The sequence below is a fragment of the Pieris napi genome, chromosome 20 (genome assembly GCF_905475465.1).
Source record: "Pieris napi chromosome 20, ilPieNapi1.2, whole genome shotgun sequence".
In the NCBI taxonomy this organism is placed as follows: domain Eukaryota; kingdom Metazoa; phylum Arthropoda; class Insecta; order Lepidoptera; family Pieridae; genus Pieris; species Pieris napi.
Genome location: NC_062253.1, coordinates 4,219,843 through 4,243,560, shown reverse-complemented (window position 1 = coordinate 4,243,560; position 23,718 = coordinate 4,219,843). Strand labels below are relative to the sequence as shown.

The 23,718-nt window shown below is 32.7% G+C and overlaps 2 long non-coding RNA genes across 4 annotated transcripts; both read left to right on the top strand.

Annotated features, from left to right (window-relative positions):
• The first annotated feature begins 739 nt into the window (after positions 1-739).
• On the top strand, positions 740-21,387 carry LOC125059988. Of its 3 annotated transcripts, none has more exons than XR_007118757.1 (6): positions 740-879; positions 1,577-1,649; positions 18,989-19,050; positions 19,646-19,713; positions 20,594-20,618; positions 21,294-21,387. It is a non-coding gene; the product is annotated as an uncharacterized LOC125059988 (long non-coding RNA). The 3 variants fall into 3 exon arrangements; XR_007118759.1 differs by having other exon boundaries at positions 20,591-20,618; XR_007118758.1 differs by lacking the exon at positions 19,646-19,713.
• On the top strand, positions 15,844-17,107 carry LOC125059991. The gene is made up of 2 exons (XR_007118761.1): positions 15,844-16,221; positions 16,774-17,107. It is a non-coding gene; the product is annotated as an uncharacterized LOC125059991 (long non-coding RNA).
• Positions 21,388-23,718: the final 2,331 nt, after the last annotated feature.

Genomic DNA, 23,718 nt, shown 5'->3' with positions numbered 1-23,718 from the left:
CATTTTGCGCTTACCACAAAAGTATCTGCTGGTTACGGAGGATGTGGCCAATATTTAAGACTTTGTTTGATGGAACAGATAAGTTCAACTGTTCAAAAGCAATCTAATTTCTGTCCATTTGATCTGTCAAAGGCCACGAGTTACGTAGGAATTTTTTGAGGTCTAAGCTTGACTTCCAATACAATACTTGCGGCCATATGTAACATTCAAACATCCTGGTTCTTAAACCTTAATCCATTAAAAAAGATAGCGGAATGTGAGAATCTTATTCATTTTCATAAAGGAGGCTCGCACTTTCTCTGTCTCCCATTCTCAGTTTTCAGCTAAAGGATGCACCCCTGCCACACGCAACGCTTTATGACCACAGGATTTGAATCCTCACTGTTTCCCCTTACCTACCTACCAATAATTCGCATATCCCTAACAGCCATTTTAATTCCTTGTAAAAGCTACATACGATTGATAGTGCAATTTATTCATGGAAATTTAATTACGTAATTTTTTATGAGATTACCGGTTTAATCATTTTAAAATTAAATTTTGATGTATAAACGCTTTCATTCGATAAGTCTATATTACTTTAGATGTTGAATAATGTTTAATCTACAATGAAAGTTATTGAATAAAAATATTTCTATAATTAATGCTCACTCGAATATCATGAAAATTATAGACACAAAGGAGTATTGTATAATTGTATATATCTTATTTTCAAAGACTAAAATATGACAAATTGTCAAATACATAAAAATATCCAATTTAAACCTCAAACATTTAACATAAATAAATACTCCCAAAACCATGATTTAGTTAGAAAATCGTCATTTCAATATGAAAATGAATCGCACTGTGGAAAGGAATTTAAAAACATAAACAAAGGTAATGGAAAATATCTTTCATAAGGAATTTTTATATTTAGTAAAGTCAACTTTACGGTACGGGCCCGGAATAATTAAATGTATGTACAAATATTGCTAGCCAAAATGTGTCTGATAGAAACGTACACCTTTTTAAGCGAATTAAAGTTAACTTAATAGATGGTAAAAATTAACTTTAGCCTGGAGTAGTATCACCGTAAGTTCGAATATAATCGTTAACTATGAAATTAAGCATATAAATTCTAGGCGAACTTTCGAATCTTACATTTGAATCATTTCTATTTATTATCACATTAAGGAATTTTTTGGCGCCTGACAATTTACAGTACTTTATTTATTTAAATATCTTTATTTTTATCAAATTGGAACGGAAATTACCACGGCGTTCTTTTAAATTTTTACGTCGGTTCTCGACTCTCGTAAAGAATCTGTTTAAGTCCCTGATACAAACTGTTTTAGGTAGCTAAAATTTCAGCAAAGGCCATAAACAAATTACATTACAGATATGATTTTATAGAACTCGTTCACCCAGCCTTTGCGAAACCGGAAAACTACTAAAGAGTCGTTATACTGTCAGATCTTATCATCTCATGTATAAACTCGACGTTTTGAGTGATCCCTAATACAAGAGACAATTATGCAAATAATATAATAAAAAGATTTTATTTGAGATCATATGCATTTTTTCATAATTACAGATCACCTGCCGACCTAAAGAATCATGATTATTTTCATTTTATGGTATGTAGCCATTGCATACAGCTTCTACAGGTAAGAAAATATTATCTGTTATAAACGGTACATTATTTTAATGTAGGGTGGATGTAATCTGTAAAGCGGATATTTCTGGTAACGCAAACTAGTAAGAAAACTCTATTTTGAAATAGGGATTGGCTTAAAAATCTCTTCTGAAGTTAAGGAATAAATATGCAGATCGAATACAACAAATTAAACAACACAGGGAGAATTACATATTTTGTCTAGCATATTTAATGTTAATGAATCTTATTGTTGTCTCGTTAAATATCTCATAATAACGACCTTATATATTATGTTACAGTAATAATTTTCTGTCGGTATTTAATAAAATACCAACCTTTATATTGTTCTAAAAGGAAGGCAGATGATGCTGATTCTGAAGAGGCCTAGCATCAATGTAGTTAATTTTACGCTTGGTTAACAATACAAAATATATTGTGTGCAAACGCAATTCCTATTTAAATATCTATTTTAATGCAATTGCGCTACTATCAAATTTTCTAAATCACAAATCTGCGCAGTACTTTAGTAGCAGTACTTTTACTAGTACCAACTAGTAAAATTATTATATGGCTAATAGTCGATGAGTTTGTTCAAGTTTTTAAACGCTTAGCGCAATACTAAGAATATTCATATAAATGTTTGATGTAGCCATTTCTTGGCGTTTAAACGTTGTGAAAATGATAGTAAGGCACGGTTTAATATTAAATATTGGTGGGATCTTATTGGTAAACGCACTTTAATATAAATAAGATTAGTGATTAATTTAATTCGGTTAATCCAAATTATGTCCATTTTACTAAAGTACCTGTCAAACCGTTTTATCATTATTACAATCGTGCATGCACGGATATTCAAGTACACGTAAGCAGTATGGCGATAACTTTATCGCCCTAGGCTACAGATTATTCAGCGGTGTTGTATTACACTTTCCCTATTACATAACCTAACAATGACCTTGATGACCTTGACCAATTGTTCATTCACCTGAAGTTGAGCTGGTGACGTACTTAAACACTTGTCGAGACACACTTGTGGGGTTTCTTTGAGGAAGTTTTTACCTAATGTGCTAATTGACCATTTCATGCATGAATCCTTAGGCATTCATAAGCTGTCGTGAATGTTTCTGGCATGTATTCAGACTTCTAGAATATGTCAATATTTTTTCTGTATATGCCAAAAACAGATGTTATGTATATAAATAACTAATTACAATATTTAATCCATGTATTCCTAAAGCTGAATATGAGCATATATTATCTACATGTGGTGCATATGACAGCTCTTATTACGTATATTGCGAGGCCATTATTTTTTCAACGGGATTCGAACTCAAATCTGAACTATATGCTATGCGCATTAATCTACCTATTTTTATATAGAACAGGGGGCAAACGGGCAGGAGGCTCACCAGATGTTAAGTGACACCGCCGCCCATGGACATTCTCAATGCCAGAGGGCTCGCGAGTGCGTTACCGGCCTTTCAGAATTGGTGCGCTTTTTTCTTGAAGGACCCTAAGTCGAATTGGTTCGGAAATACATACTTCAGCGGCAAATGCTTGCCTTAAAAACAATTAAGTTGTGAAACGACGAACTTCGAGGTGAAACGGGTGGAATTTCGTATTCTGCTACGACGTCCGATGATATATCTATTGATAACGTGATATATCTTCGAATTATACGTCAATACGATTATATAATCAAATGTATAAAAGAAAAAAGCGGCTTTTTATGGAACGAATATCCGCAGTTTGTAAGACATTTTCTGACCTAGAAAAGCATTCAAGTAGGAAATGTTGAATTTAGGTCACCCAGCTTTTATGCGCTAGACTTGGGACTCTTTACATTAGCATAAATGCGCCGAGATTTTTTAAAAGATTTTTCCTATCTAATTTCACCTCATTCCTGGACAAGTACGGAATTTACCAATCTATGGTACGTTTGAAGACATTAATCTCTTACATAAAACATGATGTCGATAATTAAATTTTCAAGACCGATTCTGACGTGTTTATGTATTTGGTTTGTTTGTTGTTTTACTACATAACCGCAAGAAACTCAGTTTAGAAAACAGAACATCCGGTCTTAAGGTCCCCAAAAAATACTGAGCAGAACTCTGAAACATAGATGATCTCATGTCTGAAGGATAGATTTAGAATATATATATGTATTTTTTTGTTCATTTATGTAACAGGGGGCAAACGGGCATGAGGCTCACCTAATGTTAAGTGATAGTGATAGCCCATGGACATTGGACACTCACATTGCCAGAAGGTTCGCAAGTGCGTTGCCCGACTTTAAAGAATTGGTAGGCTCATTTTTTTAATTACACGAATCGGTTCAGAAATACTTTAGTGGACAGCTGTTTTCTCACAGTAGTAGTATGCGGAATGCCTTAAGAAACGCTCAGTTGTGGTACGACGGACGTCGAGGTGATAAGGACATTTATCTAAGACTAAAATCTTCAATTCTTGCAATCTCTTTTCCTTTCTTACTTTCTTTCTTTAATTATCTGGCTGTCAGTAATCGGTACTTTGTAAAGTCTCTGAAGAATTCAAATTAGACGCTCAGAAATCGTCCTTTCGATTTCAATCTCGCATAGCTAACATTGCAAAGTCAGTGATTCCTGAGTGTCGTATCGTAACGAAGATAGACGGCGACTGGCTATTGGCCAACCAAACAAAGCTATTAGATTGGTTCTTACAATGTTCCTCAAGAATTTATACTTGTTGCTAGTCTAGAATCTAAAAGTAATTATTCGTAATTGCTACGAATGGTAAAGTTTATATTGAAAAAAACGCTGTTGCACTTTTGCTGTTGAAATTTCTGGTTCGACAATTTTAGTAGCCGATAGAATATATTCCAACAAATAATTTTTTTTTTGTATACACTTGGTAGGTTTGTCAAAAAATTCATGACCATAACTACAACTGCTAAATAAAAAAACTAAATTCTTGGTAAAAATAATAAAGGCGTGACTCAAGTACACTATAAAAGTGGACCAAGAACTCCCACCTTTTGATAGTCTAAGCCGACAGTTCATTCTTGAAGGAGACACTTTTGACCTTTCCTATTCTAACAGTAAAAAAAATATATATAAAATAAACCCTATACAATCCGGTTTCTATTTAAAAAATCTACAATTTCTTGTCATGACGACTCGTCATTTCTTTTTAATGAATAGGAGGCAAACGGGCAGGAGGCTCACCTGATGTTAATTGGGCCTTAACATCCACCTCAATGTGGATGTTAAGGCCTACTTACCTATAGGCCTCTACCTATGAACCTCTTTTCTTGAAGGACCCTATTGGTTCGGAAATACTTCAGTGGGCAGCTGGTTCCACGTCATAGTGGTGGTGCGCGGCAAAAAAGTTTTTCATCAGTTGTGGAACGACGGACGAATATGAATATAGTGCAAGATTTTAATAATATAAACCTATTACATCCATTAAAACACCAATAATTTAATGGCCTTCATCCATAGCCTATCTGATTAACGATATCAATCATCACATATTTTATTTGGATTATGTTATACAATGTTGTCTAGGCGGAATCCGAGCAGTGCCTAACAATAGTGCCAAGATATTAGGAACCGTATCATTTGCCAACTATTGAGGATGTCTTGTTTACGTTTCGTTTTCAATGTTAACTATAAATTATTGTAATTACCTTTTCTATACCGTTTTAAATTGATATTAATAAACTAGGTGGTTTTTCCGTGGTGGATTATAAAAATTTATTTTAGGTTAAATAAACAAAAAATACAAGTGCGAAAGTATACAAATGTGCGTGTGTGATGCCGAATTTTATAAATCTAAAGAAGCAGTTAAACGTACTATTTCATAAGCAGTGTTAGTCTAGTGTCGATGGTTCACCAATAAACTTTCGTTTCTTTGTATACTCCTGCTCATATGGTTAAGAAAAATGTCTGAGGCCAAAATCAAACGTTCGTTCGAAACGGCTCGACCGATTCTTATGAATTTTTTTATGCATATTCAGTAAGTCTGAGAATCGGACAACATCTATTTTTCATCTCCCTAAATATTAAGGGTGGTCCCACCCCTACCTTTTTATTTTTATTTTATAGACATAACTTTTTGTTTTTATTATATACAACCCTTAATTTTCACCCCTCTACGATCAACCCCTATTTTTTATTTGTTAATTAAAAACTTGACTTGAACTCTGAGCTTTATATAGAGAAAAATTGACAAAAAACCCTAAAAAGTTTTCATTCCGGAAAACCGAACAGTCTCTGGGGTAGCATGTTGGTATGTACTAAAAAGGTAGGCTAAGTAAAATCACATTAAGGAGAAATGAAGTTCGCGGGGACAGCTTGTATCTTTATAAGATACTAATCATCAAAGAAAAATATTTTACGCAAAATATTCGTCTGCCAATGTAAGAAGACATTAAATTCTTCATTCATCTTTGTCTCAATCAATCAATCAATCTTTATTATTTTCACTAGATTTGTATTTTTTCTAAAAAAAACTCTTGCAAAAAACGGACACCTAAGGAAATTTACGTTATAAGATTGATTTGAGTTAATTATAAATGAAATTTAATAGTCTACCATAGTCTGTATACTTATAAACATGTAAATTAGTACTTAGAAATGAATTATATCAATTGTTATATTATCTACTATATAAAAATAAGTCGGGTTTTCCTTCCTGACGCTATAACTCCAGAACGCACGAACCGATTTCCACGGTTTTGCATTCGTTGGAACGGTCTCGGGCTCTGTGAGGTTTATAGCAAAGAAAATTAAAAATTTCAACAAAAAAGCGGGATCACCAAACGAAATGTTACAAAAACGAAGCCATCTGGTGGCGAAACGGAGTTCGCCGAGTTTGCTAGTTTTTTTATAAATTCTTTTAAACCGTGGTCGGCAATAAAGACAAGAAGATTTTTAACTTTTTTAAATTAAATAATGTTACTTCCTATTGAAAACCACAGCTTGATTCCGTCTGGGAAGCATTTCCACGATGTTTTTATTAAGAAAAGTTATGAAATCATTTTATATGTTGAGCGAGTGTTTACAAATCGAATTTGGCTGGTATTCGTGGTATGACATTATAATTCACGGTTGCCCTTGCTGGGATCAATTTGTTTTTAATTGTCCGTCGCATATATTAATTGCATAGTGCACCAGATGCGGCCTTGGACTTGAAATAGATATGAGATAGCTCGGAGGCAATAAAAATGCGTTTGCTTGTTCAGATTATTTCGCTATAAATTCTTCAACGATACAATATAAGCAAGCCTTAATTATATTAAAATATATCGAAATTATGCTTACAAAACTATTTTTATTGTACTACTAGCTGGCCTGGCGAACATCGTACCGCCTAACAGTCGATTCTTTATTTGTTTAAAATACTTATTCTGCTATTCGGGACACCGGTCTAGCTAGTAAGTTAAAAAAAGAAAATTGATAAGACAACAAATACATTATGTCAAAAAATAAAAATTTACCTTCCCGGAACCCCTCCACTAACACTTGAACTTTATGGTATGGTATTAAAGTTCAAATTCACTTTTAAGTATTATTACGAATATTTTGTATGGGAATATAGAAAAGTGTTGTTTTTAGACTGATTCACTCAATTTTATTTTAATTTTTCTCCGTAAGAACCATCTTCGTACTTCAAGGTATATTATAAAAAAAAATCAGACAAATCGGTCAAACCGTTTTCATGTTATGTCGTGACAACGGAAAACGGGTTTCATTTATTTTTATATATATATATATATATATATATATATATATATATATATATATATCGACGTAGGAAAGCATATTTGCTGTAAGTAGACAAAATACCTAAAGTGACTTTTTCCTGCCATTAGAATCAGAAAAAAAAGCCGCATCGAATGACCCGGGTCCTGTGTCTTTACGATGAAAAAAAAAATACATACGCCGTTGAAAACGCCCGTACTTATATTTTTTTTAGCAAGATTAAATGCTGTATGTAGACCAAAATCTAGTCATTTCAGACATTTTGTACTTACAGCAAAAGAAAAACTGCATTTTTTTCTTTACAAATACTTACTTCTTCCCATTTAAAAACTTAACGCTACTTACAGCATTTCATCGGCGTGTGATTTTTACATTCGTTTACTTACAGCTAGTTTAGGGAACCTACAGTTTTAGTTTTTTTTTACCATTTACGACATTTTATTTCAACCAAACATTACATTACCAAATGACCCACTGCATTTCTCGATCTTATCATAATTATAAACAGTAAACAGCTAATCTTACATCTTGAATTGCAATTGAAAGTACCCAAATACATAAATTTACTGCATACAGCATATTTACCGCCTGTAAATTGATAATATTTCCGCGCGTACATTTTTCTTCCTTAGTTACAGCGTTTTAAAGGTTTGTGATTTAAAAAACTGTTTGCTGTAACTAGCCAAACACGTACTTATAGTATCTTTGGATAAAAAGTTTACATTGCAAATGGTGACTGGCAGTTAAATAAATATATGTTTCAAAAATGGTAGCAATATCATGGACAGGTCAGACACTATTAATTTTTTTCCGAAATTAATAAAGTTTTTTGGCTCTGGTGAACAATTGCAATATGTCTACTTACAGCAAATGTGCTTTCCTACGTCGATATATATATATACTCGCTTCACTAGCGATATATATATATATATATATCGCTAGTGAAGCGAGTCATCTAAGAAGGACAAAAAACTGAAGAGCTGTCTTTTAAAAAAATATTCTTGGCTGATTCAATTAATATGATACAGTCTCGTAATGATGGTCGATTCGTAAACTTTTATCGAAGATTTCATTTTCTTATCAAACCTTAGCCAAGATATTTATTTAATAAGGTTTCTTTTATACAATTAGACCAATGCCGATAATTTTTGAAACCTAAAAAAATAATAGTAGGATGAAACCTATTGGAAAAGGAGGACAATATTATAAAAATTAAAGGAAAAATAATTTACGGGCGATCTGAGGTCGGGAAGGGTAGGGGGTGGGGGGAGTTTTAAGGGTAAAAAACGGTTTATCTCGATTTCCGGCAAAACTAAAAGTCCTATCCAAGAACGTTAAATGACAAAGTTGTAGGTAATAAAAAGATCTAAAACTTTTGTATTTACAGATTTTTCACATAACCTCAAAATTTATGTGAAAAATTCAAAAAACCAAGTATTTAACATTTAAAAAATATAATAATATACACTGCTGTATAGATTGTCAAATCAAATGGCCACTTAATAACTCGAATTAATTATTTGAATTAAAAGCAACAGTTATGTGGAGGACGTTAAGCGTGCACTGTGCACTAATGAACATCCGGTTGAATGCTTCATGCAGACTTCCTGTGTGCAGTTTTATCCAATCGGAAGAGTAAAGTTAAGATAAGTTATAAAAATAAAATATTAAAAATTACATATGTATATATGCCCTTTGAATGTCACTTGTTTATTGCGTTAGGGGAAATCTGGCATAAATTTATCAACTTTTTTTTCGAAGGAAGGAAACGACGTATTTATAAGGATTTTAAGATGTTAAATAGGTTTAGGGTTTAGGCCTTTAGGGCAACCATATTCATGTAACTTCCTTACAATCGAGTAGCCCGCGATATCGCAGCGCACTGTAAGTCAGTTACGCAAATTAGTTTATTGTTTGAGCTCCCTTGAGACAATTCTCTTTCCGCAGACATGTGTCTGTCGCAAAATACAACGTGAAATTTCCTCACGTTTGTCACGTGACCATTTCTATATAAATTTCACTGGCGCTAGGGCTACAAGTCTACCTAGAAATTGTTTTTCTTACCTAGAAATTTTACCTGAAATCGATTATGGATCGTATATTTCTGCTATCTACACGTTAGATAAAATGTAGCATCCTTGTTGAAATATCAGTGTACCCGCATTTTTTGCAAATGTATGTGAAACTATGTGCATTCTTGACAATTAAATTTTGTAGTATTTAATACTTGTTGAATTGTAATGTTGGCTATTATATGATTTATATGTATTTAATATGATCTTTCATTCATTTTCGCTCCCTATATGTAGATTTTAAACTTGGTTATTAGTTTTTAATTGTGTCAGCTACCCGCATTTTTGCAATTGAATTGCGCATTTATCTTGAAATTCCCATTAAGAATAATGATACGAGATCTTTTACTCAGTTAGTTTGTAAGTTTTTTCATCGCATTTTCCTTGATTGATATTTTTTGAAAATATAATTTATGACGGTATAACACAGATGTAAGTACACTCCAGACAGGGAAGTAATTTATTGAAACGCTTAACGTCATCTCAATATGCAATATTTCAACACTAATTGGTTAATGATAGATTGTATACGATATTTTTATTGAATGATTGTATCGCCTGATATCTGAATTGACGTCAAACCGTATAACCATGTGATACGTAGATTACAGCTTATACGACTCTACAATCCAAACTTTTTTTTATAGAAAGGTGTGCAAACGGGCAGGATTTTAAATGATACCGCCCGCTGCCCATGGACACTGAATGCGAGAGGACTCGCGAGATCGTTACCGGCCTTATAGAATTGGTACGCTGTTTTCTTGAAGGACCCTAAATAGAATTGGTTCGGAAATACTTCAGCGGGCAGCTGGTTCGCGGCATAAACTGCCTTAAAAAACGCTCCGTTGTAGATTGATGGACATCGAGATGATGCGGGAGGAATTTCGTATTCTGCTTCGATGTCCGATGATAAAACTCAGGTGCATAAGTTAATAGACAGATCAGAACAGTAATACAGTATTTTCGTTGTCGATGTCTGCAGAAAGAGGATTTAAATCGGAGACTATTTCTTGCTGACGATTGCTTAAAAGCTCAAATTGTCGAGTAATGTAAATTTAATAAATTCGCGTTACATCCATAAAAACGTTTTGTTATAGCAATTTTTTTTTTGGTATTTTATCGGTATTTTTGTGTTCTATGTAATAGGTATTGATTGATATATTAGAATATAATTAGTTAATTAAACACCTGTAGCCTAAAACGACATGCCTCTGAATGTTACAGCGCCTGTGTGGTAGATACGATAAATATCCATACATTTAATGTAAGAAGGAAATGTCATTCGTAGATTTGTAATCTGATATGGTTATCTAAGATAGCATCGCGTGTACCTACTAGTAGTACTGGGTAGATAAACAAATCAAGAGTGAAGATTTAGAAGTAAAGTATAGGAAATACTAAAATATGTATCGAAACCCTTTAGACATTTTACATATTTCTCTCATTAGGACTATTTGTCACTTGTTACACATGACGTACGATAAAAGCTGCAATAGCAAACGTATTTTTCTTTCGCTCACAGAGACTATTTTTTTTAATAAAATAACTAGCTACCCCAGCGAACATCGATTCGCCTGAATATGATATTTTTTCTTACCCTACCTTTTTGCCCTATCGTACAGCCGTCTTCGAGTTTTGCGCTTTGAAACATATTTGTGATTGATTTTTTTATCTATATAGTGTCGCACATTTATTTTTTAAATTTATTTGGGAATAATGTAATATTTTTATTCATATTCAACACAATATCACAACATTTAAATAAAATTACAAAAATGTATTTTTTTTTAATTCATGAGTAAATGCACTCCTTTTCATCTTACCCGTATAAAAATAAAATTTGGTTCAATCTTCCATATTATCGATAAATTTAATACAACATGAATTAAATACTTCATTGCAGATAGGCATACGATGACAAACATCAGGGACCTTACAATTATTAGCGATTTGTTTTAGCCAACCCGTAATATATTTTCATTAAATATTGGAAATGAAAATGTTAAAAATGATGATAATTTGCTTTGCCATACATTTTAACAGTGATTCTTTAAGCAGAATAAATGTGAGTAATACCCAAAATTCCAGGCTCCAGTCCAGTTTGAGAGAATTTAATTATAAATTTATAATATACAAATTTTAAAATTTACATATTATGTCCAAAATCACACAATCCTGTCCTAACATGTGACCCTAAATAAATCGACAAGAATGCATATATAATGCATTAAAAAGAAAACGCAAAAGAAAAATCATATAAGTAATTAATTAGGAAAAACAATCTAAAGAATTACATAATAAAAAAAATATTGTAGGCAAATAATATAACTTCTGTCAGTTCACATGGTTCAAAAAATGAATGATTAAGCCACGGAGACATTAATTAAATACTAGACTAACTAGACAAACAAATACTAAACATTACGAAATCAATTTTAATTTGAGCCTAGCATTACAATCCAAAGCACAAACCACATTTTCCATTTTGTCGGTGGCATGTGTGATGTGACAATGTAGAAAGCTAAATTTAACCAAAGCATTTCTCGCTAAATGCAACGAGTTGCACTGCGGGTGACTTTTACTATTTGCATAGATACTAGAACTCAGGGCTGCTAATATTGCTAATACAAAGTTATCGAGTACAGTTAAATCTATTTTATATAGCTAAAGAGTATTTTATTTTGGTTGAACCCGTTAATGCCTAGTACTCGTGCGATTGGAAAAAATTGTATCGGATTTAATGATTACCGCGAGTAAACATATAATGAAGTACATATATGTTCAGTATACACTTCCAATAGATACAAAGGGTTTCATATATTTATCTTAGAGAGAGAAGACTAGTTTTAATGTGACAGGCACTTAAAAGGCAAATAATAAACATTAATCAAGGAGGAAGCTAGGTATTTTGACCCAAGGAATCCCGTAATTCTAACATACATCCGTACTATCTTTCAAAGAAACGCGTTTTAGATTGAGCATTCTGATTTACGAGCTAGCTAAGGGTACACGAAATTTACGAAGATTATTAGTTAGAGGCTAGGCTCAATGTTATTAAAACCATTGTCCAAGCATATATAAGCATAGATAAATATTTAAAAAAAAATATAAATTTTAAAATAATTAATACAAATTATTATTATAGTCGTATACTTAACGCAAACTAGACTAGTCTAATTTGCGTTAAGTCTTTTTGTTTTGAATATAAAAAGAAAGTATAAATAGTATGTGAACCTTAAATAATCGATTATGATTTTTACCCATTAAATTAGTTTTGTTCAGATATTTGCTATGAACCGACTTGCATTAATTAAAGCAAGCAACCCTCAAACTGCAATAAAATCTACAGAAAATAGAAACTTTACAGATGTGTCGCAGCATTGGTCGTCAAGACTAGTTTAGCCATGAGTTCAACCTAAGTGCAATCCTTGTCTCACATTATATTATTATCTATGTAAATTTTAGTAACTTAAGATTAAAAAACGAGACTTAGCTCCATGGTGAATTTTACCAGAAGAGAAGAAGCTTGGCGAGCGAAAGCGAAATCGAGCTTTGTTTGGGGACAATCCCCAAAAAAATTGAATCTTTCTCAGTTTATATTTATCGTATCTTTATTGCCGACCACTTCCTACTATTTGCTCGTGTACATCGGTTTTAAAGAATTCATCAAAAAATTATATTAAAAAATTCAGATTTCACTTCACGCGTTTTAATTTACACGATTATAAGTATACAGACAAACGAAATGAAAAGTTTCATTTAATTACATAACTGAAATCGGATTTCCTACGTAACGTAAGTTTTTTTGCAAAAGAGTGTATATTATTTATATACCTATTCATGACGCCATTGTTGGATAAGAAGTTTAATTTAAAAAAATACAGTAGGTACGGGTATAAAATTGTATTTAAAAATTTATTTGCACTTTACATTGCACAAACATAATAAGTAACTGATATGGTTCCTATCATCATCATCTAATCATCGTTCTTTTCAACCCAAAATTGTTTTAGTTTAGTCGGGCGTCATACCCAAACTAGATTTAGGAATTAGTAATCCCTTGATCACGAATGCCATGCTTTATATTAGATCGTATAAATGTTATTTCCGGCAAATTATAGCTACAAGATAGATTTTAATATAATAGTTGAAGTGGGTTGAGGGTCAAATCCCGTCGAGACAAATGGCAATTGCTACTTCCTGAGCCGTTATGCGCAGACGCATGCAATGAAATGGTTAAAGATAGCAGTAATTTTCAATTATATACTAAAGATATTTTATTAATAGATGTTTATTTTTAAACGATTTCAAAAAACTGTAAAAACTGTAAAAATTACTTTAAAAAAAGAGGATTTTTATAAAGAAATGCAGAATACAATAATTTTACTCGCGTAACTTAAGCAATATTTAGTCGAAATATCGATGATACCAAATATAATTGATAATAATTTCGTTAGATCTTATAATTGAAATTTAAAAAAAACACAACGTTATCTTATATTTATTTTCTATTATTAATACAATATAATACTACTTGAATTTCTTAAAAAATTACCGAGATCCTAGTACGAAAACTTATATTGAGGTAGGTTAGGACATAATACCTAAGTCAATGTTTAAACTTACAAACGCATGAATGTTACCAACACAAGAAGACCCACTTACTGTGTTTTCATAGTTTTGTTTGCTTACTTTGCATATTTGAAGTAACCACGACAAAGATTTGCTCAAGCGCATATCTAGGTGTCTAAGAAGTTCCTGAGAATACCCGAGTGATGAATGTTAGCAATTATTTTTAAATCCTTTTTTTTATGGAACTAAACGAGCAGGCTCACATACAGATGTTATGGATATTTTTTTTTTGCCTGCTGTTTTTTCAATGTTAGGTTGGAACTCTACAATTATTAATGAAAAGAATTACTTGAATTGATGATTACAGCTGAGTCCTGAGTACTGAGGCTTACTCAGTTTTTTTGTATGTTTCGTGTTCATTTTTGTTGTCAATAGACAAATATTTGCTGCCGTTATCTGTGAGCAGTTATGAGTTCAATTCTACACTCATATCATTCAGCTTCTAGCATTGCATTAACCTATTGCACATTGAACATTTGCTGAGAAACTTTAATTTTTATATTATTTTGTTTTTCCTAAGTAGTTCTTATATTTGTTTTTTGTTTCGTGTGTAAATTTTTTACATTTTTTATGCATTCTTCTCGATAGGTCACCTGTTAGGACAGGATTGTGGTTTTATAAATAAACAAATAAGACAAATAAAAAAATAATAAGGCAAAACAGTCGCGTCGCAGTGATGTTTCTGCCTCATTTGCAAGTTACAAAACTTTAATAGATACTTTTCTCCCGCGGAGCTTATTCTTATGATTTGTTACTGAACTTCCGCGCTAAGATCAATAAACTGTAGTTTAAAATCGTTCAAGGCAGGAGCATCAGTTGGCGCCTGGCCAAGCCAAGGGTTCAGATTGACGATCTTGCCAAAACACCGTCTGCTGCCAGAATTTGAATCTAATGAGCCGGTCGACTTCTCAAAGGTCGAATGTTAGAATAGCAACGAGGATATTGGGAGATCGACCTATAGTAGTTATAGCTCCCTAAAAGAATGAGTTAGTTATCAGGAAATAGGATTTCAATTCATAAATACTGTAGGTCTTATGCCTGATTTTTAATCGATACACTGAAATATTTCTCTCAACAACTACGAATAATAATATATAAGTTCAAATAAATCGGTTAAAAATATGAAACTTTCCTTAATAACATTTTTAAATAAAAGCAATGATGCGTATTTATATAAGTTACGGGGATTTCATAACCCATGAAGAGTAACCATATTTTTGAAGTCAAATTTTTTTTACGATATGACATGAAAAAAACTAGTTGAGCACAAAATACATTCGAGAGCTGTAACGCAAGTTCAGCTCTATACATCGAGAGCAAACAACGTCTATGGTGAGAGAACGTTGAGGTATTTACTGCCGCGGCTAATAAATGGTATACCCAGTCAGTTATTAGATATCATTAGTCTTTATATAGATATAAAGCAACATAAAAAAAATTGAAGAATTATTTTTATATGCATTTGTCGCGCTCCTGACTGCCATTGTTAGATTAACACAAACCACAATGGTTTCCAAATTTTGTCTAGAATTCTGTTAAATCAAAACTTATATTTTTGAAGTTATACTTCTTTTTGCGCGTTAGGGAACAATGATGAGAGTAAATTTTTTCGATTGTTAGCGTAGTTTTTTCTACAAACGTACAATAAGGCGAAGAGATAAAATTTTTGAAAAGATTTTTATCTTGTTACGTCAAAGAAGTATACCTTCTAACGCGTGTACATAAGTACACACACGTTTTTTTTTTAAAATAAGTAGTATCAATCAACCCGAATCTATACTTGTTTCGCCCAATGAAACCACGGGCACCAATACTCCATACGTAAATCACTAAACCACAAAATCGTAATGAGGAACCATACAAATTTTAATGGCGTAGTTTTTTGGCAGAATTGAATTTTTCCCTACGTCATGGTGACTCCATTTGTGAGATAATTGTAATCACATCTGAATACCAAAATACCTCATGAAATTGGGTGGAATCCAATTATTTTGAGCATTAGAATCAGCTGATTTGTTACTGGGTACTCTTATCTCGAATATATCGAATTTCAACACTTGTTGGCACGTAAAATAAAACGATGAAAACGTAAACAAGAACATTTACGACTTTTTTAAATACTGCGGATTCTGTAAGTTTATTTTTGTTTTTTTTCGTCACTTTATTTATTTTATTTAGTTATTTGTTTCTGTGACATTTAAATATTGCGTACGGAAGAGCGCCTGTCAAAAATCTTTATTCTGACTAACTAGATCAGTGTTTCCCAACCTATTTTGTGCCATTACCTTAGCCTTCTTAAATTGAATTGCTAAGAAATTAAATTTAGAAATTAATATCAGTTAATTCAATGATAGGTTTTAGGAAGAAATTACTTGGAAATTGTTAACGAAACACAGTGAGTAAATTTTAAAACAAATAATGAAAAACGAAATTACCAAATACATCTACAATAATTATTTAAAAAAATAATAAATTTTCGAAAAGCCCCCATTAACAATCAAATTGCCCCCCTCTGGGGCGTGGGCCCCACGTTGGGAAACACTGCACTAGATCATAAAATTTTATTTATGTATGAAGGTACTTCTATTCATTATTATACATATCCTATTAATATAGACGTAATAATCGGTTTAGCCTGTTCCTTTCGAATTGTGTAATTTATAAATAAAATCTTTATTTACAGAGACAATAATTATGAAGCGGAAACTGGCAACAGCTTTGATAAACCTAAAAAAAGTAATTCGAGGAAGTCATTAAATGTGACGACCTTTTCGGCTCCCACGGAAAGTGTTCCACCAATATTGGAAACCAATGCTGTGGTAGAACCAGTAATTGAAACTATAGCATCGGTAAAAGAAATAGAACCTATAGAACCACCAAAGCAACAAGAGCCTTCAGGGATGGAATTTATGCAAGAGGAGATTTCGGAACGATTTTCAAACGAAGAACTTTAAAGTTTAAATCCATTATAATGTGCAATTTTTAAATTTTTTGTTTTAAAATACATTATTTGGTTATCATGCTTTTTATTCAACAATGATATGGGCTTGATATTATACAGGCACTGGATGCTGATCACCTACTTGCCTAATAGATTTAAAAATGATCATGAAAGAGATTCAGAAATCTGAGTCCAGAACCTAATGAGGTTGTAGCGCCACTGATTTATTTTATTTTATATGATACTATATGTATCCTGTGTGTCAAGATCCAGTGTCTGCAGTATTAAGATTACATACTAGAATCTAGAATCGTCCAACGTCCAACTCCATGGCTTCGTTCTATTAAAGTATACGGGCCACTGTCTTCTAATAAACATATCTTCGTCCTTGGCGCGACATACATTCTCTTGTGCAGAGGAATCAATCACCCACGTAGTCCTGCAATGCGTGGCTGTGGCTTCTAAACTAACAGATATCCGCGGAGCTGTGAGGTCCCTTCGTAAAGCCTGCGAAGGGTCCAGGAAACTTCTGAGCTTCTAGAAGGATCTAAACAGGCTTAATGAGCCAGGACTTTACGCACAACGGACCAAATAGGCGTCTAAGTGCGGAAACTTAGTCCTAACTACATACATACAATCCATCTCATATCAATCAACATGACGGGTCCATATATAGGACTTCTATACGGATATAGAAGATACCACACATGGCATAGATATTCAAACCGCCTTCATTGGTTTTTTAAGGCTGCTAAAATGGTTATGTAATGCATAGCAACACGGCAATAAAATGACAACGACGATTCTAGATGGTTGCAATATGTTAACACATTTTGCATGTGATAATTCGCTAACGTCAAGTCTTGTATGTGATAATTTGTTTATGTCTAATATGAGATCTGTTAACACTCAGCGATGAGTGAATAAGGTCAAGTTCAATGTTAAAAATCGATTTTTCCAAACCTTGAAAACGCTTACATAATTGAAACCGGCGTATTCACGAATTTTTGGAAATTCTTTATATAGCTGGGAACTTTCAATCTACCGTACAATGGAATTGAATATTAATAGAAAATAAATGATTAATCATCTAGGTCACACTTATAAACGTCAGTAAATTTACGAAAAGAACTGGCAATAGGGTCTCCCCATCACTATTTTCAATCGCCAACAGTTTGCTAAAAAAATCAATTCTCACGTAATTAGTTTTATGAAAAACTATAATTTCCCTGTTTATATACAGTCATACATTTAGACAATAATCATTTCATTTAGGTTTGAAACAATACTTAATTTTGATTTTTATACATATTACCTCTATTTATTGTTTACAGTGATGATGATGTTTATTTATTTTAAATGAAACCTTTTAACATCCCAAAGTTTAGGAATTCTCAGGGTATTTGATTGTAGGACTTGTATCTTGTATACTATAATATTTCTCAATCTCGACTGTATTGGGGATGTGTTTAACCTAAAACCTTTGGTTGATTGGAAAGTATCGATTGACCTCATTCTGTGCAAAACCTAGAGCTAGATTGTGTACGTTAACGAGGAACTTTGCAATGAACCGATGAAGTACCGTCTACTATTCTTCACAAATATTTATGTATTATTTTTCACTTTTGAATTGCTTTAGCTATGTGAATAACACTAGCACCAGTTCTTTTTTTATAGTTCATTCCTATTATTTTTTCTGATACTTCAAACCTTTCTGAAGCTAGATTTATTGCATCACCTCTTGTCTGGAATCTCGCCAAAGAGTTGAGTGCTTTCGTAACTTTAAATTCTTTTATTGATCTTTCTTTTTCTGATAACGCTTTATTAGTCACAGTATCAAGCAAGTACTGCGTGAACAATACTACAAAAAAGATTACGCGTCCAGCATAAAATTTTACAGAAAGCCACCACCTTAATTTGCTTCACTAGTTATTACATACCTGTATACTGTTTACAGAGGTTGGTTACCAGCTGCACCGGCACCAGAAGGGTCGGGAGCTGCCGCACAAGACAAACCAGGTCGGCACTTTTAAATATTGTTTAGTAATTTGTCTGTCACCAAATTGTATTTGTCATCAATTCGCATTCTATTTAACATATTTTCTCTTAGATTATTAAAATATGTGATTAAATTAGAAACCTGGGCCTACCATGAGTTTTAGGGCCAAGTTTCGGGTAGGTCCACCCATGATTGAAGATCTAGGTTTCATTTTCGTCATTATGAGCAGCAGTCTTGTAGGTCTGAGTCTAGTTAACCAGTTGGATGTCAGAGAATAAGGGACTTTTTTTCCCATAATTTTTAATGCTTATGACACAGAACGAGACTTTGGTAGTCGCGTGACCGCTGACCGGCTTGTGTCACGTGATTATTACATTGCTTTGATTAGTTTACGAAATAGCAGGGACAGCACAATTACCGGATTTTGTCGACTAGCGCTAAGACATGGTAGGCCCTGCCCTGCCCTAAAGCTGTAATTCTCTGTGTTATTATTCATTAAGATATTGGTTCCCCATTGAAACTTTTTTATAAAATCCTTACAATTATGAACAGTGCTTTTAGCAGCTAGGCCAAAAGTAGACGCAATATGATTACTATGCTAAAGTTTCCTTTTAGGGAGTGACCCACCACCAGCCCCAGCCGCTAACCCAAGTGGCTGAATCCAGCGAATCGGCATTGGAGAAGTACGCTTTACATTTTACTGTACATCAAAAATGCATGACGCCTAAGAAAGTAACATTTATATAAGGCCAGGATATTTGAGAGCTAATGCCTGTCGGAAAGTACCATGAGGCGAGGCATGTTACTGACACGACTTACTGTTATGAGATAAAAATACCGAATTTTCTTATAATGTTTTCATTTTACAATTGGTTTAATAACTTTGTTTTTGTTTGAGTCAATTTGGCAATATCTTAGCTACATACAATTGTAGTTAAATCGTATATTTCAAAGTTAGAAAGCCAAACAGAGAAATTACTTATTGTTTAAATTTATATCAAACGCAACAAAAATCAAGTAAAATTAATAATAACAGCCCTGCGATTCTGTAACTCACTTATCGAACTCACACAGCGGTTTTCGCATCGGCGGTCGCTCTGAAATCAGTCGTGAAGCAGTCATTTTATGATTTGGCGTTCTGATAAACAATAAACTACAAGCTCCCACCTTTTCAGAACGCCAAATCATAAAATGACTGCTTCACGACTGATTTCAGAGCGACCGCCGATGCGAAAACCGCTGTGTGAGTTCGAAAAGTGAGTTACAGAATCGCAGGGCTGAATAGTTTAAAAGTTCGTCAAACTATTTATTTTAAAAAGTTCAAGCTTGTTGCTTAATTACTGTTATGAGATAATATTACACAAAAGAACACATCTTTTAAAGGATTTCCTTTATGAATCAAAAACTAGATTAAGTACCTTTTTCAAAATAAGAATCGTCTTGATGACAGATCAATTATTCTTTTTTTAACACCAATATATTTTTTATTGGTGACAGATTCGTTATTATCATACATTTTTGTTTTGCTTTGCAAAAATTTGATTTTTATTTTTGTTTCAGTAGTAGTTAAAGTGGAATGTCTAATAGGGTGAGTTAAATGATTATTACGATTTATCTTTGGATCAAACATCTTCGATTAATTCTGCGAGTTGCATGCATTCGATATTCAATAAAATTAAAATATAGAAATAGATAAGTATCAAATCACCGGGGTATTTAATTGAACTTATTATTAAATTTGGTATTAAATTTGTTATCGAGACGTTGAAATATCGGACAGGAAGGTGTAGTAAAAACTGTAAACGTTTTAGTTTTTTAAAGAAAATATCTTCAAGATTAATAATTAAATATAAATCATGAATTTAATTAAATAAAATCATTTAATTGAAGAACATCCTTGATGTTAATTCAACCGTTATTATAACACTTTTTACAACGTTCAATAATTGTCTGTGACATGTGTGACACATAAAGGCCGATTTACATTATCTTAGTGTTTAGGAGAGTGCTTTAGCATAGTACTTTAGTTGAAACATGTAAACGCTACTTGCTTTAGTAAACGCTACGCTAAAGAACTTGCCTTTCAAGTTGTACTAAAGCACTCTCCTAATCACTAAGATAATGTAAATCGGCCTTAAGGCACGGTGACAGTGAGAACTGATTCCAGAAGCAATATTTAAAAAGCTACGCAAAACTTTCAAAAAATGTTTAACTGTGCCTCCTGAGGGAGTTACAGGATTTTACACATACATTTTTCTTACAGGCCATAGTGCTGGATTCGAAGATGTCACCCGCAAGCTAAAATCAGCTAAAACATTTGTGTATTTCAATACTATAATAAAGGATATCACAAGCAAGTATTGTCTTTAAATGCGAATTGAAGATTTATTTATTAAGTAATGGTCAGTAAATTCTTTATAATGTAAACAAGAGACGGATCCACTTCAACATTTTTAGCCAAATGTGACGCACGTGCATCAACTATGTAGTGTAGGGTTACCCTTATAAAAAATATACTGGTCTTAATAAACATTGTGCTGTAAATTGTAGGTTTTTAATTGAATTGAAAAGGTGAATCACTCTTTATGTCTATGAAGCAGACTGCAGTGAAAAATGCGGATAGAACCAATATAATTAAAAACTAGGTTTAATTTTAATTAACGTTTTTTGCAGTATGTACATAACAATAGTTTTAATGACAAATATAAAAAAGAAAATACGGTTAAAATCCAACATATGTTATATAGTATAATTAAAAAATAATAAGAAATAGTTCGTAAATTAAGGCCACACATTTAATGGACATTTAAAAATTATTCTGGCAACCCTAAGTCTCGACAAAAAACCTGGCTATGATTTATACCATTCCTGCTAAAAATAAAACTTGTATAACTCTCACACCTCTGTCTGACCTTGAAAACGGTTACGAAATCGGAAATGTTTCAGCATTTTCAGTTCAAAGAAAACTTTTATGCGTAAATATAATTGCGCAACAAAGACGCCATGTTTTTTATCAACTACACGAAATTTACAATAAGTTTTAATAGGATTTGTAATAGAATTAAATCTTTATAATAAGTATCCAAAAGATTTATGTCTCAATATATTTCTAGATAATTTTTTTACCACAATGTTTTATACACACATGTTGCAATATAGGTGCTATCTCCGGAAAAATACTTAAAAATGTCGACGTTTTAAAAGCATTATCTTGCAACAAACGCAAGCGCATCACTTTCTATTTCTCCTTAGCAACGTGATATAAATATATTATCTCGTTTTAGCCATACTTTTAGTATGCGACTTGGCAAGCGAGTGAGTTCATCAACCCGTGATTCATGGACACCATATTTGGTTCAAACCATAATTAGTCGAGTACCCACTGGAGTAATTGTACACTAAATTTTATGACGTAATGTTTCGACTCTTTTATAAATATTTTTAATGCTTTGCTTTGAAGACAAATTTGGTTCCACCTTCATTGTAGGTACTGCAAGCCCGGGAAGCGTGACGACTGACGCATGATTGAACAATCATATTAGTCCCGGCTTTAAACTTGTCATATTTTGCGTGGTGGAAAAAGATTCGCGAATGTTCTACTAGTGGAAAAAGATTCGCGAATGTTCTACTAGAAGAAAAAGACAATGCAATAATACCAACCGTACAGGAATGATTTTGTATATGTGATAATATTATGGGACTCGAAACAATACTGGTTATAAAATAATTAAATTAAATTTTATCGCTTTCAATCATTAATTTACTTCGAGCGCATGTTCTTTTCTCAGAGGTCTTTTTAGGTAAAATATGTAATACTCGTGCAAATCAAAGCCAATATAATCCTATAAGTCATGTAAATATGATCAAGCTTACAATATAACCCAGAATGTGCATATACGTATGTATATACAACAATATACAAAAACCTAAAGTCAAAATCAAGGTTTTAAAGAAAACTTATCATAATCTACACGTTTATCTAATATGTAAAATTGTCATGTCACGGTATTTGTAAGTCCCCCGAGATGGCTCGACCGATTTTCGTGAAATTTTGTGTGCATATATTTTTCATTCCCTTAAATTTTAAGGGTGGTCCACAAAAAGTCACAGAAAAACCTAAAAAGTTTTCTAAAAAAAAAAATTTGAGGCCTAGACCAACCCGTCGTAGGGCTACTGTTTTGTTTATACTAATTACTACTATTGTGTTTTCATTCCGGAAAAACGAATAGTCTCGTAGCCTAGCAAAATGTTCCATGTTAGTATGTACTAAAAAGGTAGGCTTAGTAAAATTTATGTGAATTAAGGAGAAAAGAAGTTCGCGGGGGCAGGTAGTAATTTCATGAAATTGTAAGTGGTTCAATGAGTTTTACTAGTTAAAATCCACTTGCAAAGGTTAACCGTAATGTGATATTCGCAAGTTGAGACGGCTTAACTGGAAATAAGCCAGTTAGATAATCTAACATTATGTTAATTGCTTTATCGAAAAAAACTTTATAACGCAGCTAAGTATTGCATTTTATCTTTTGCCCAATCAATATAAAACTCAGTAGTTTGTGTATTTATTTAAAAAAAGAGGTTAAAATAAATCGCTGTTTATTGGACAGTAATGGTTGTAATCGAAGTTTTAAGATAAACTTTCTGTTGGTTCGTGTTTTACGTCTTTGTAAAAACATCTGCAAAGCGTCATC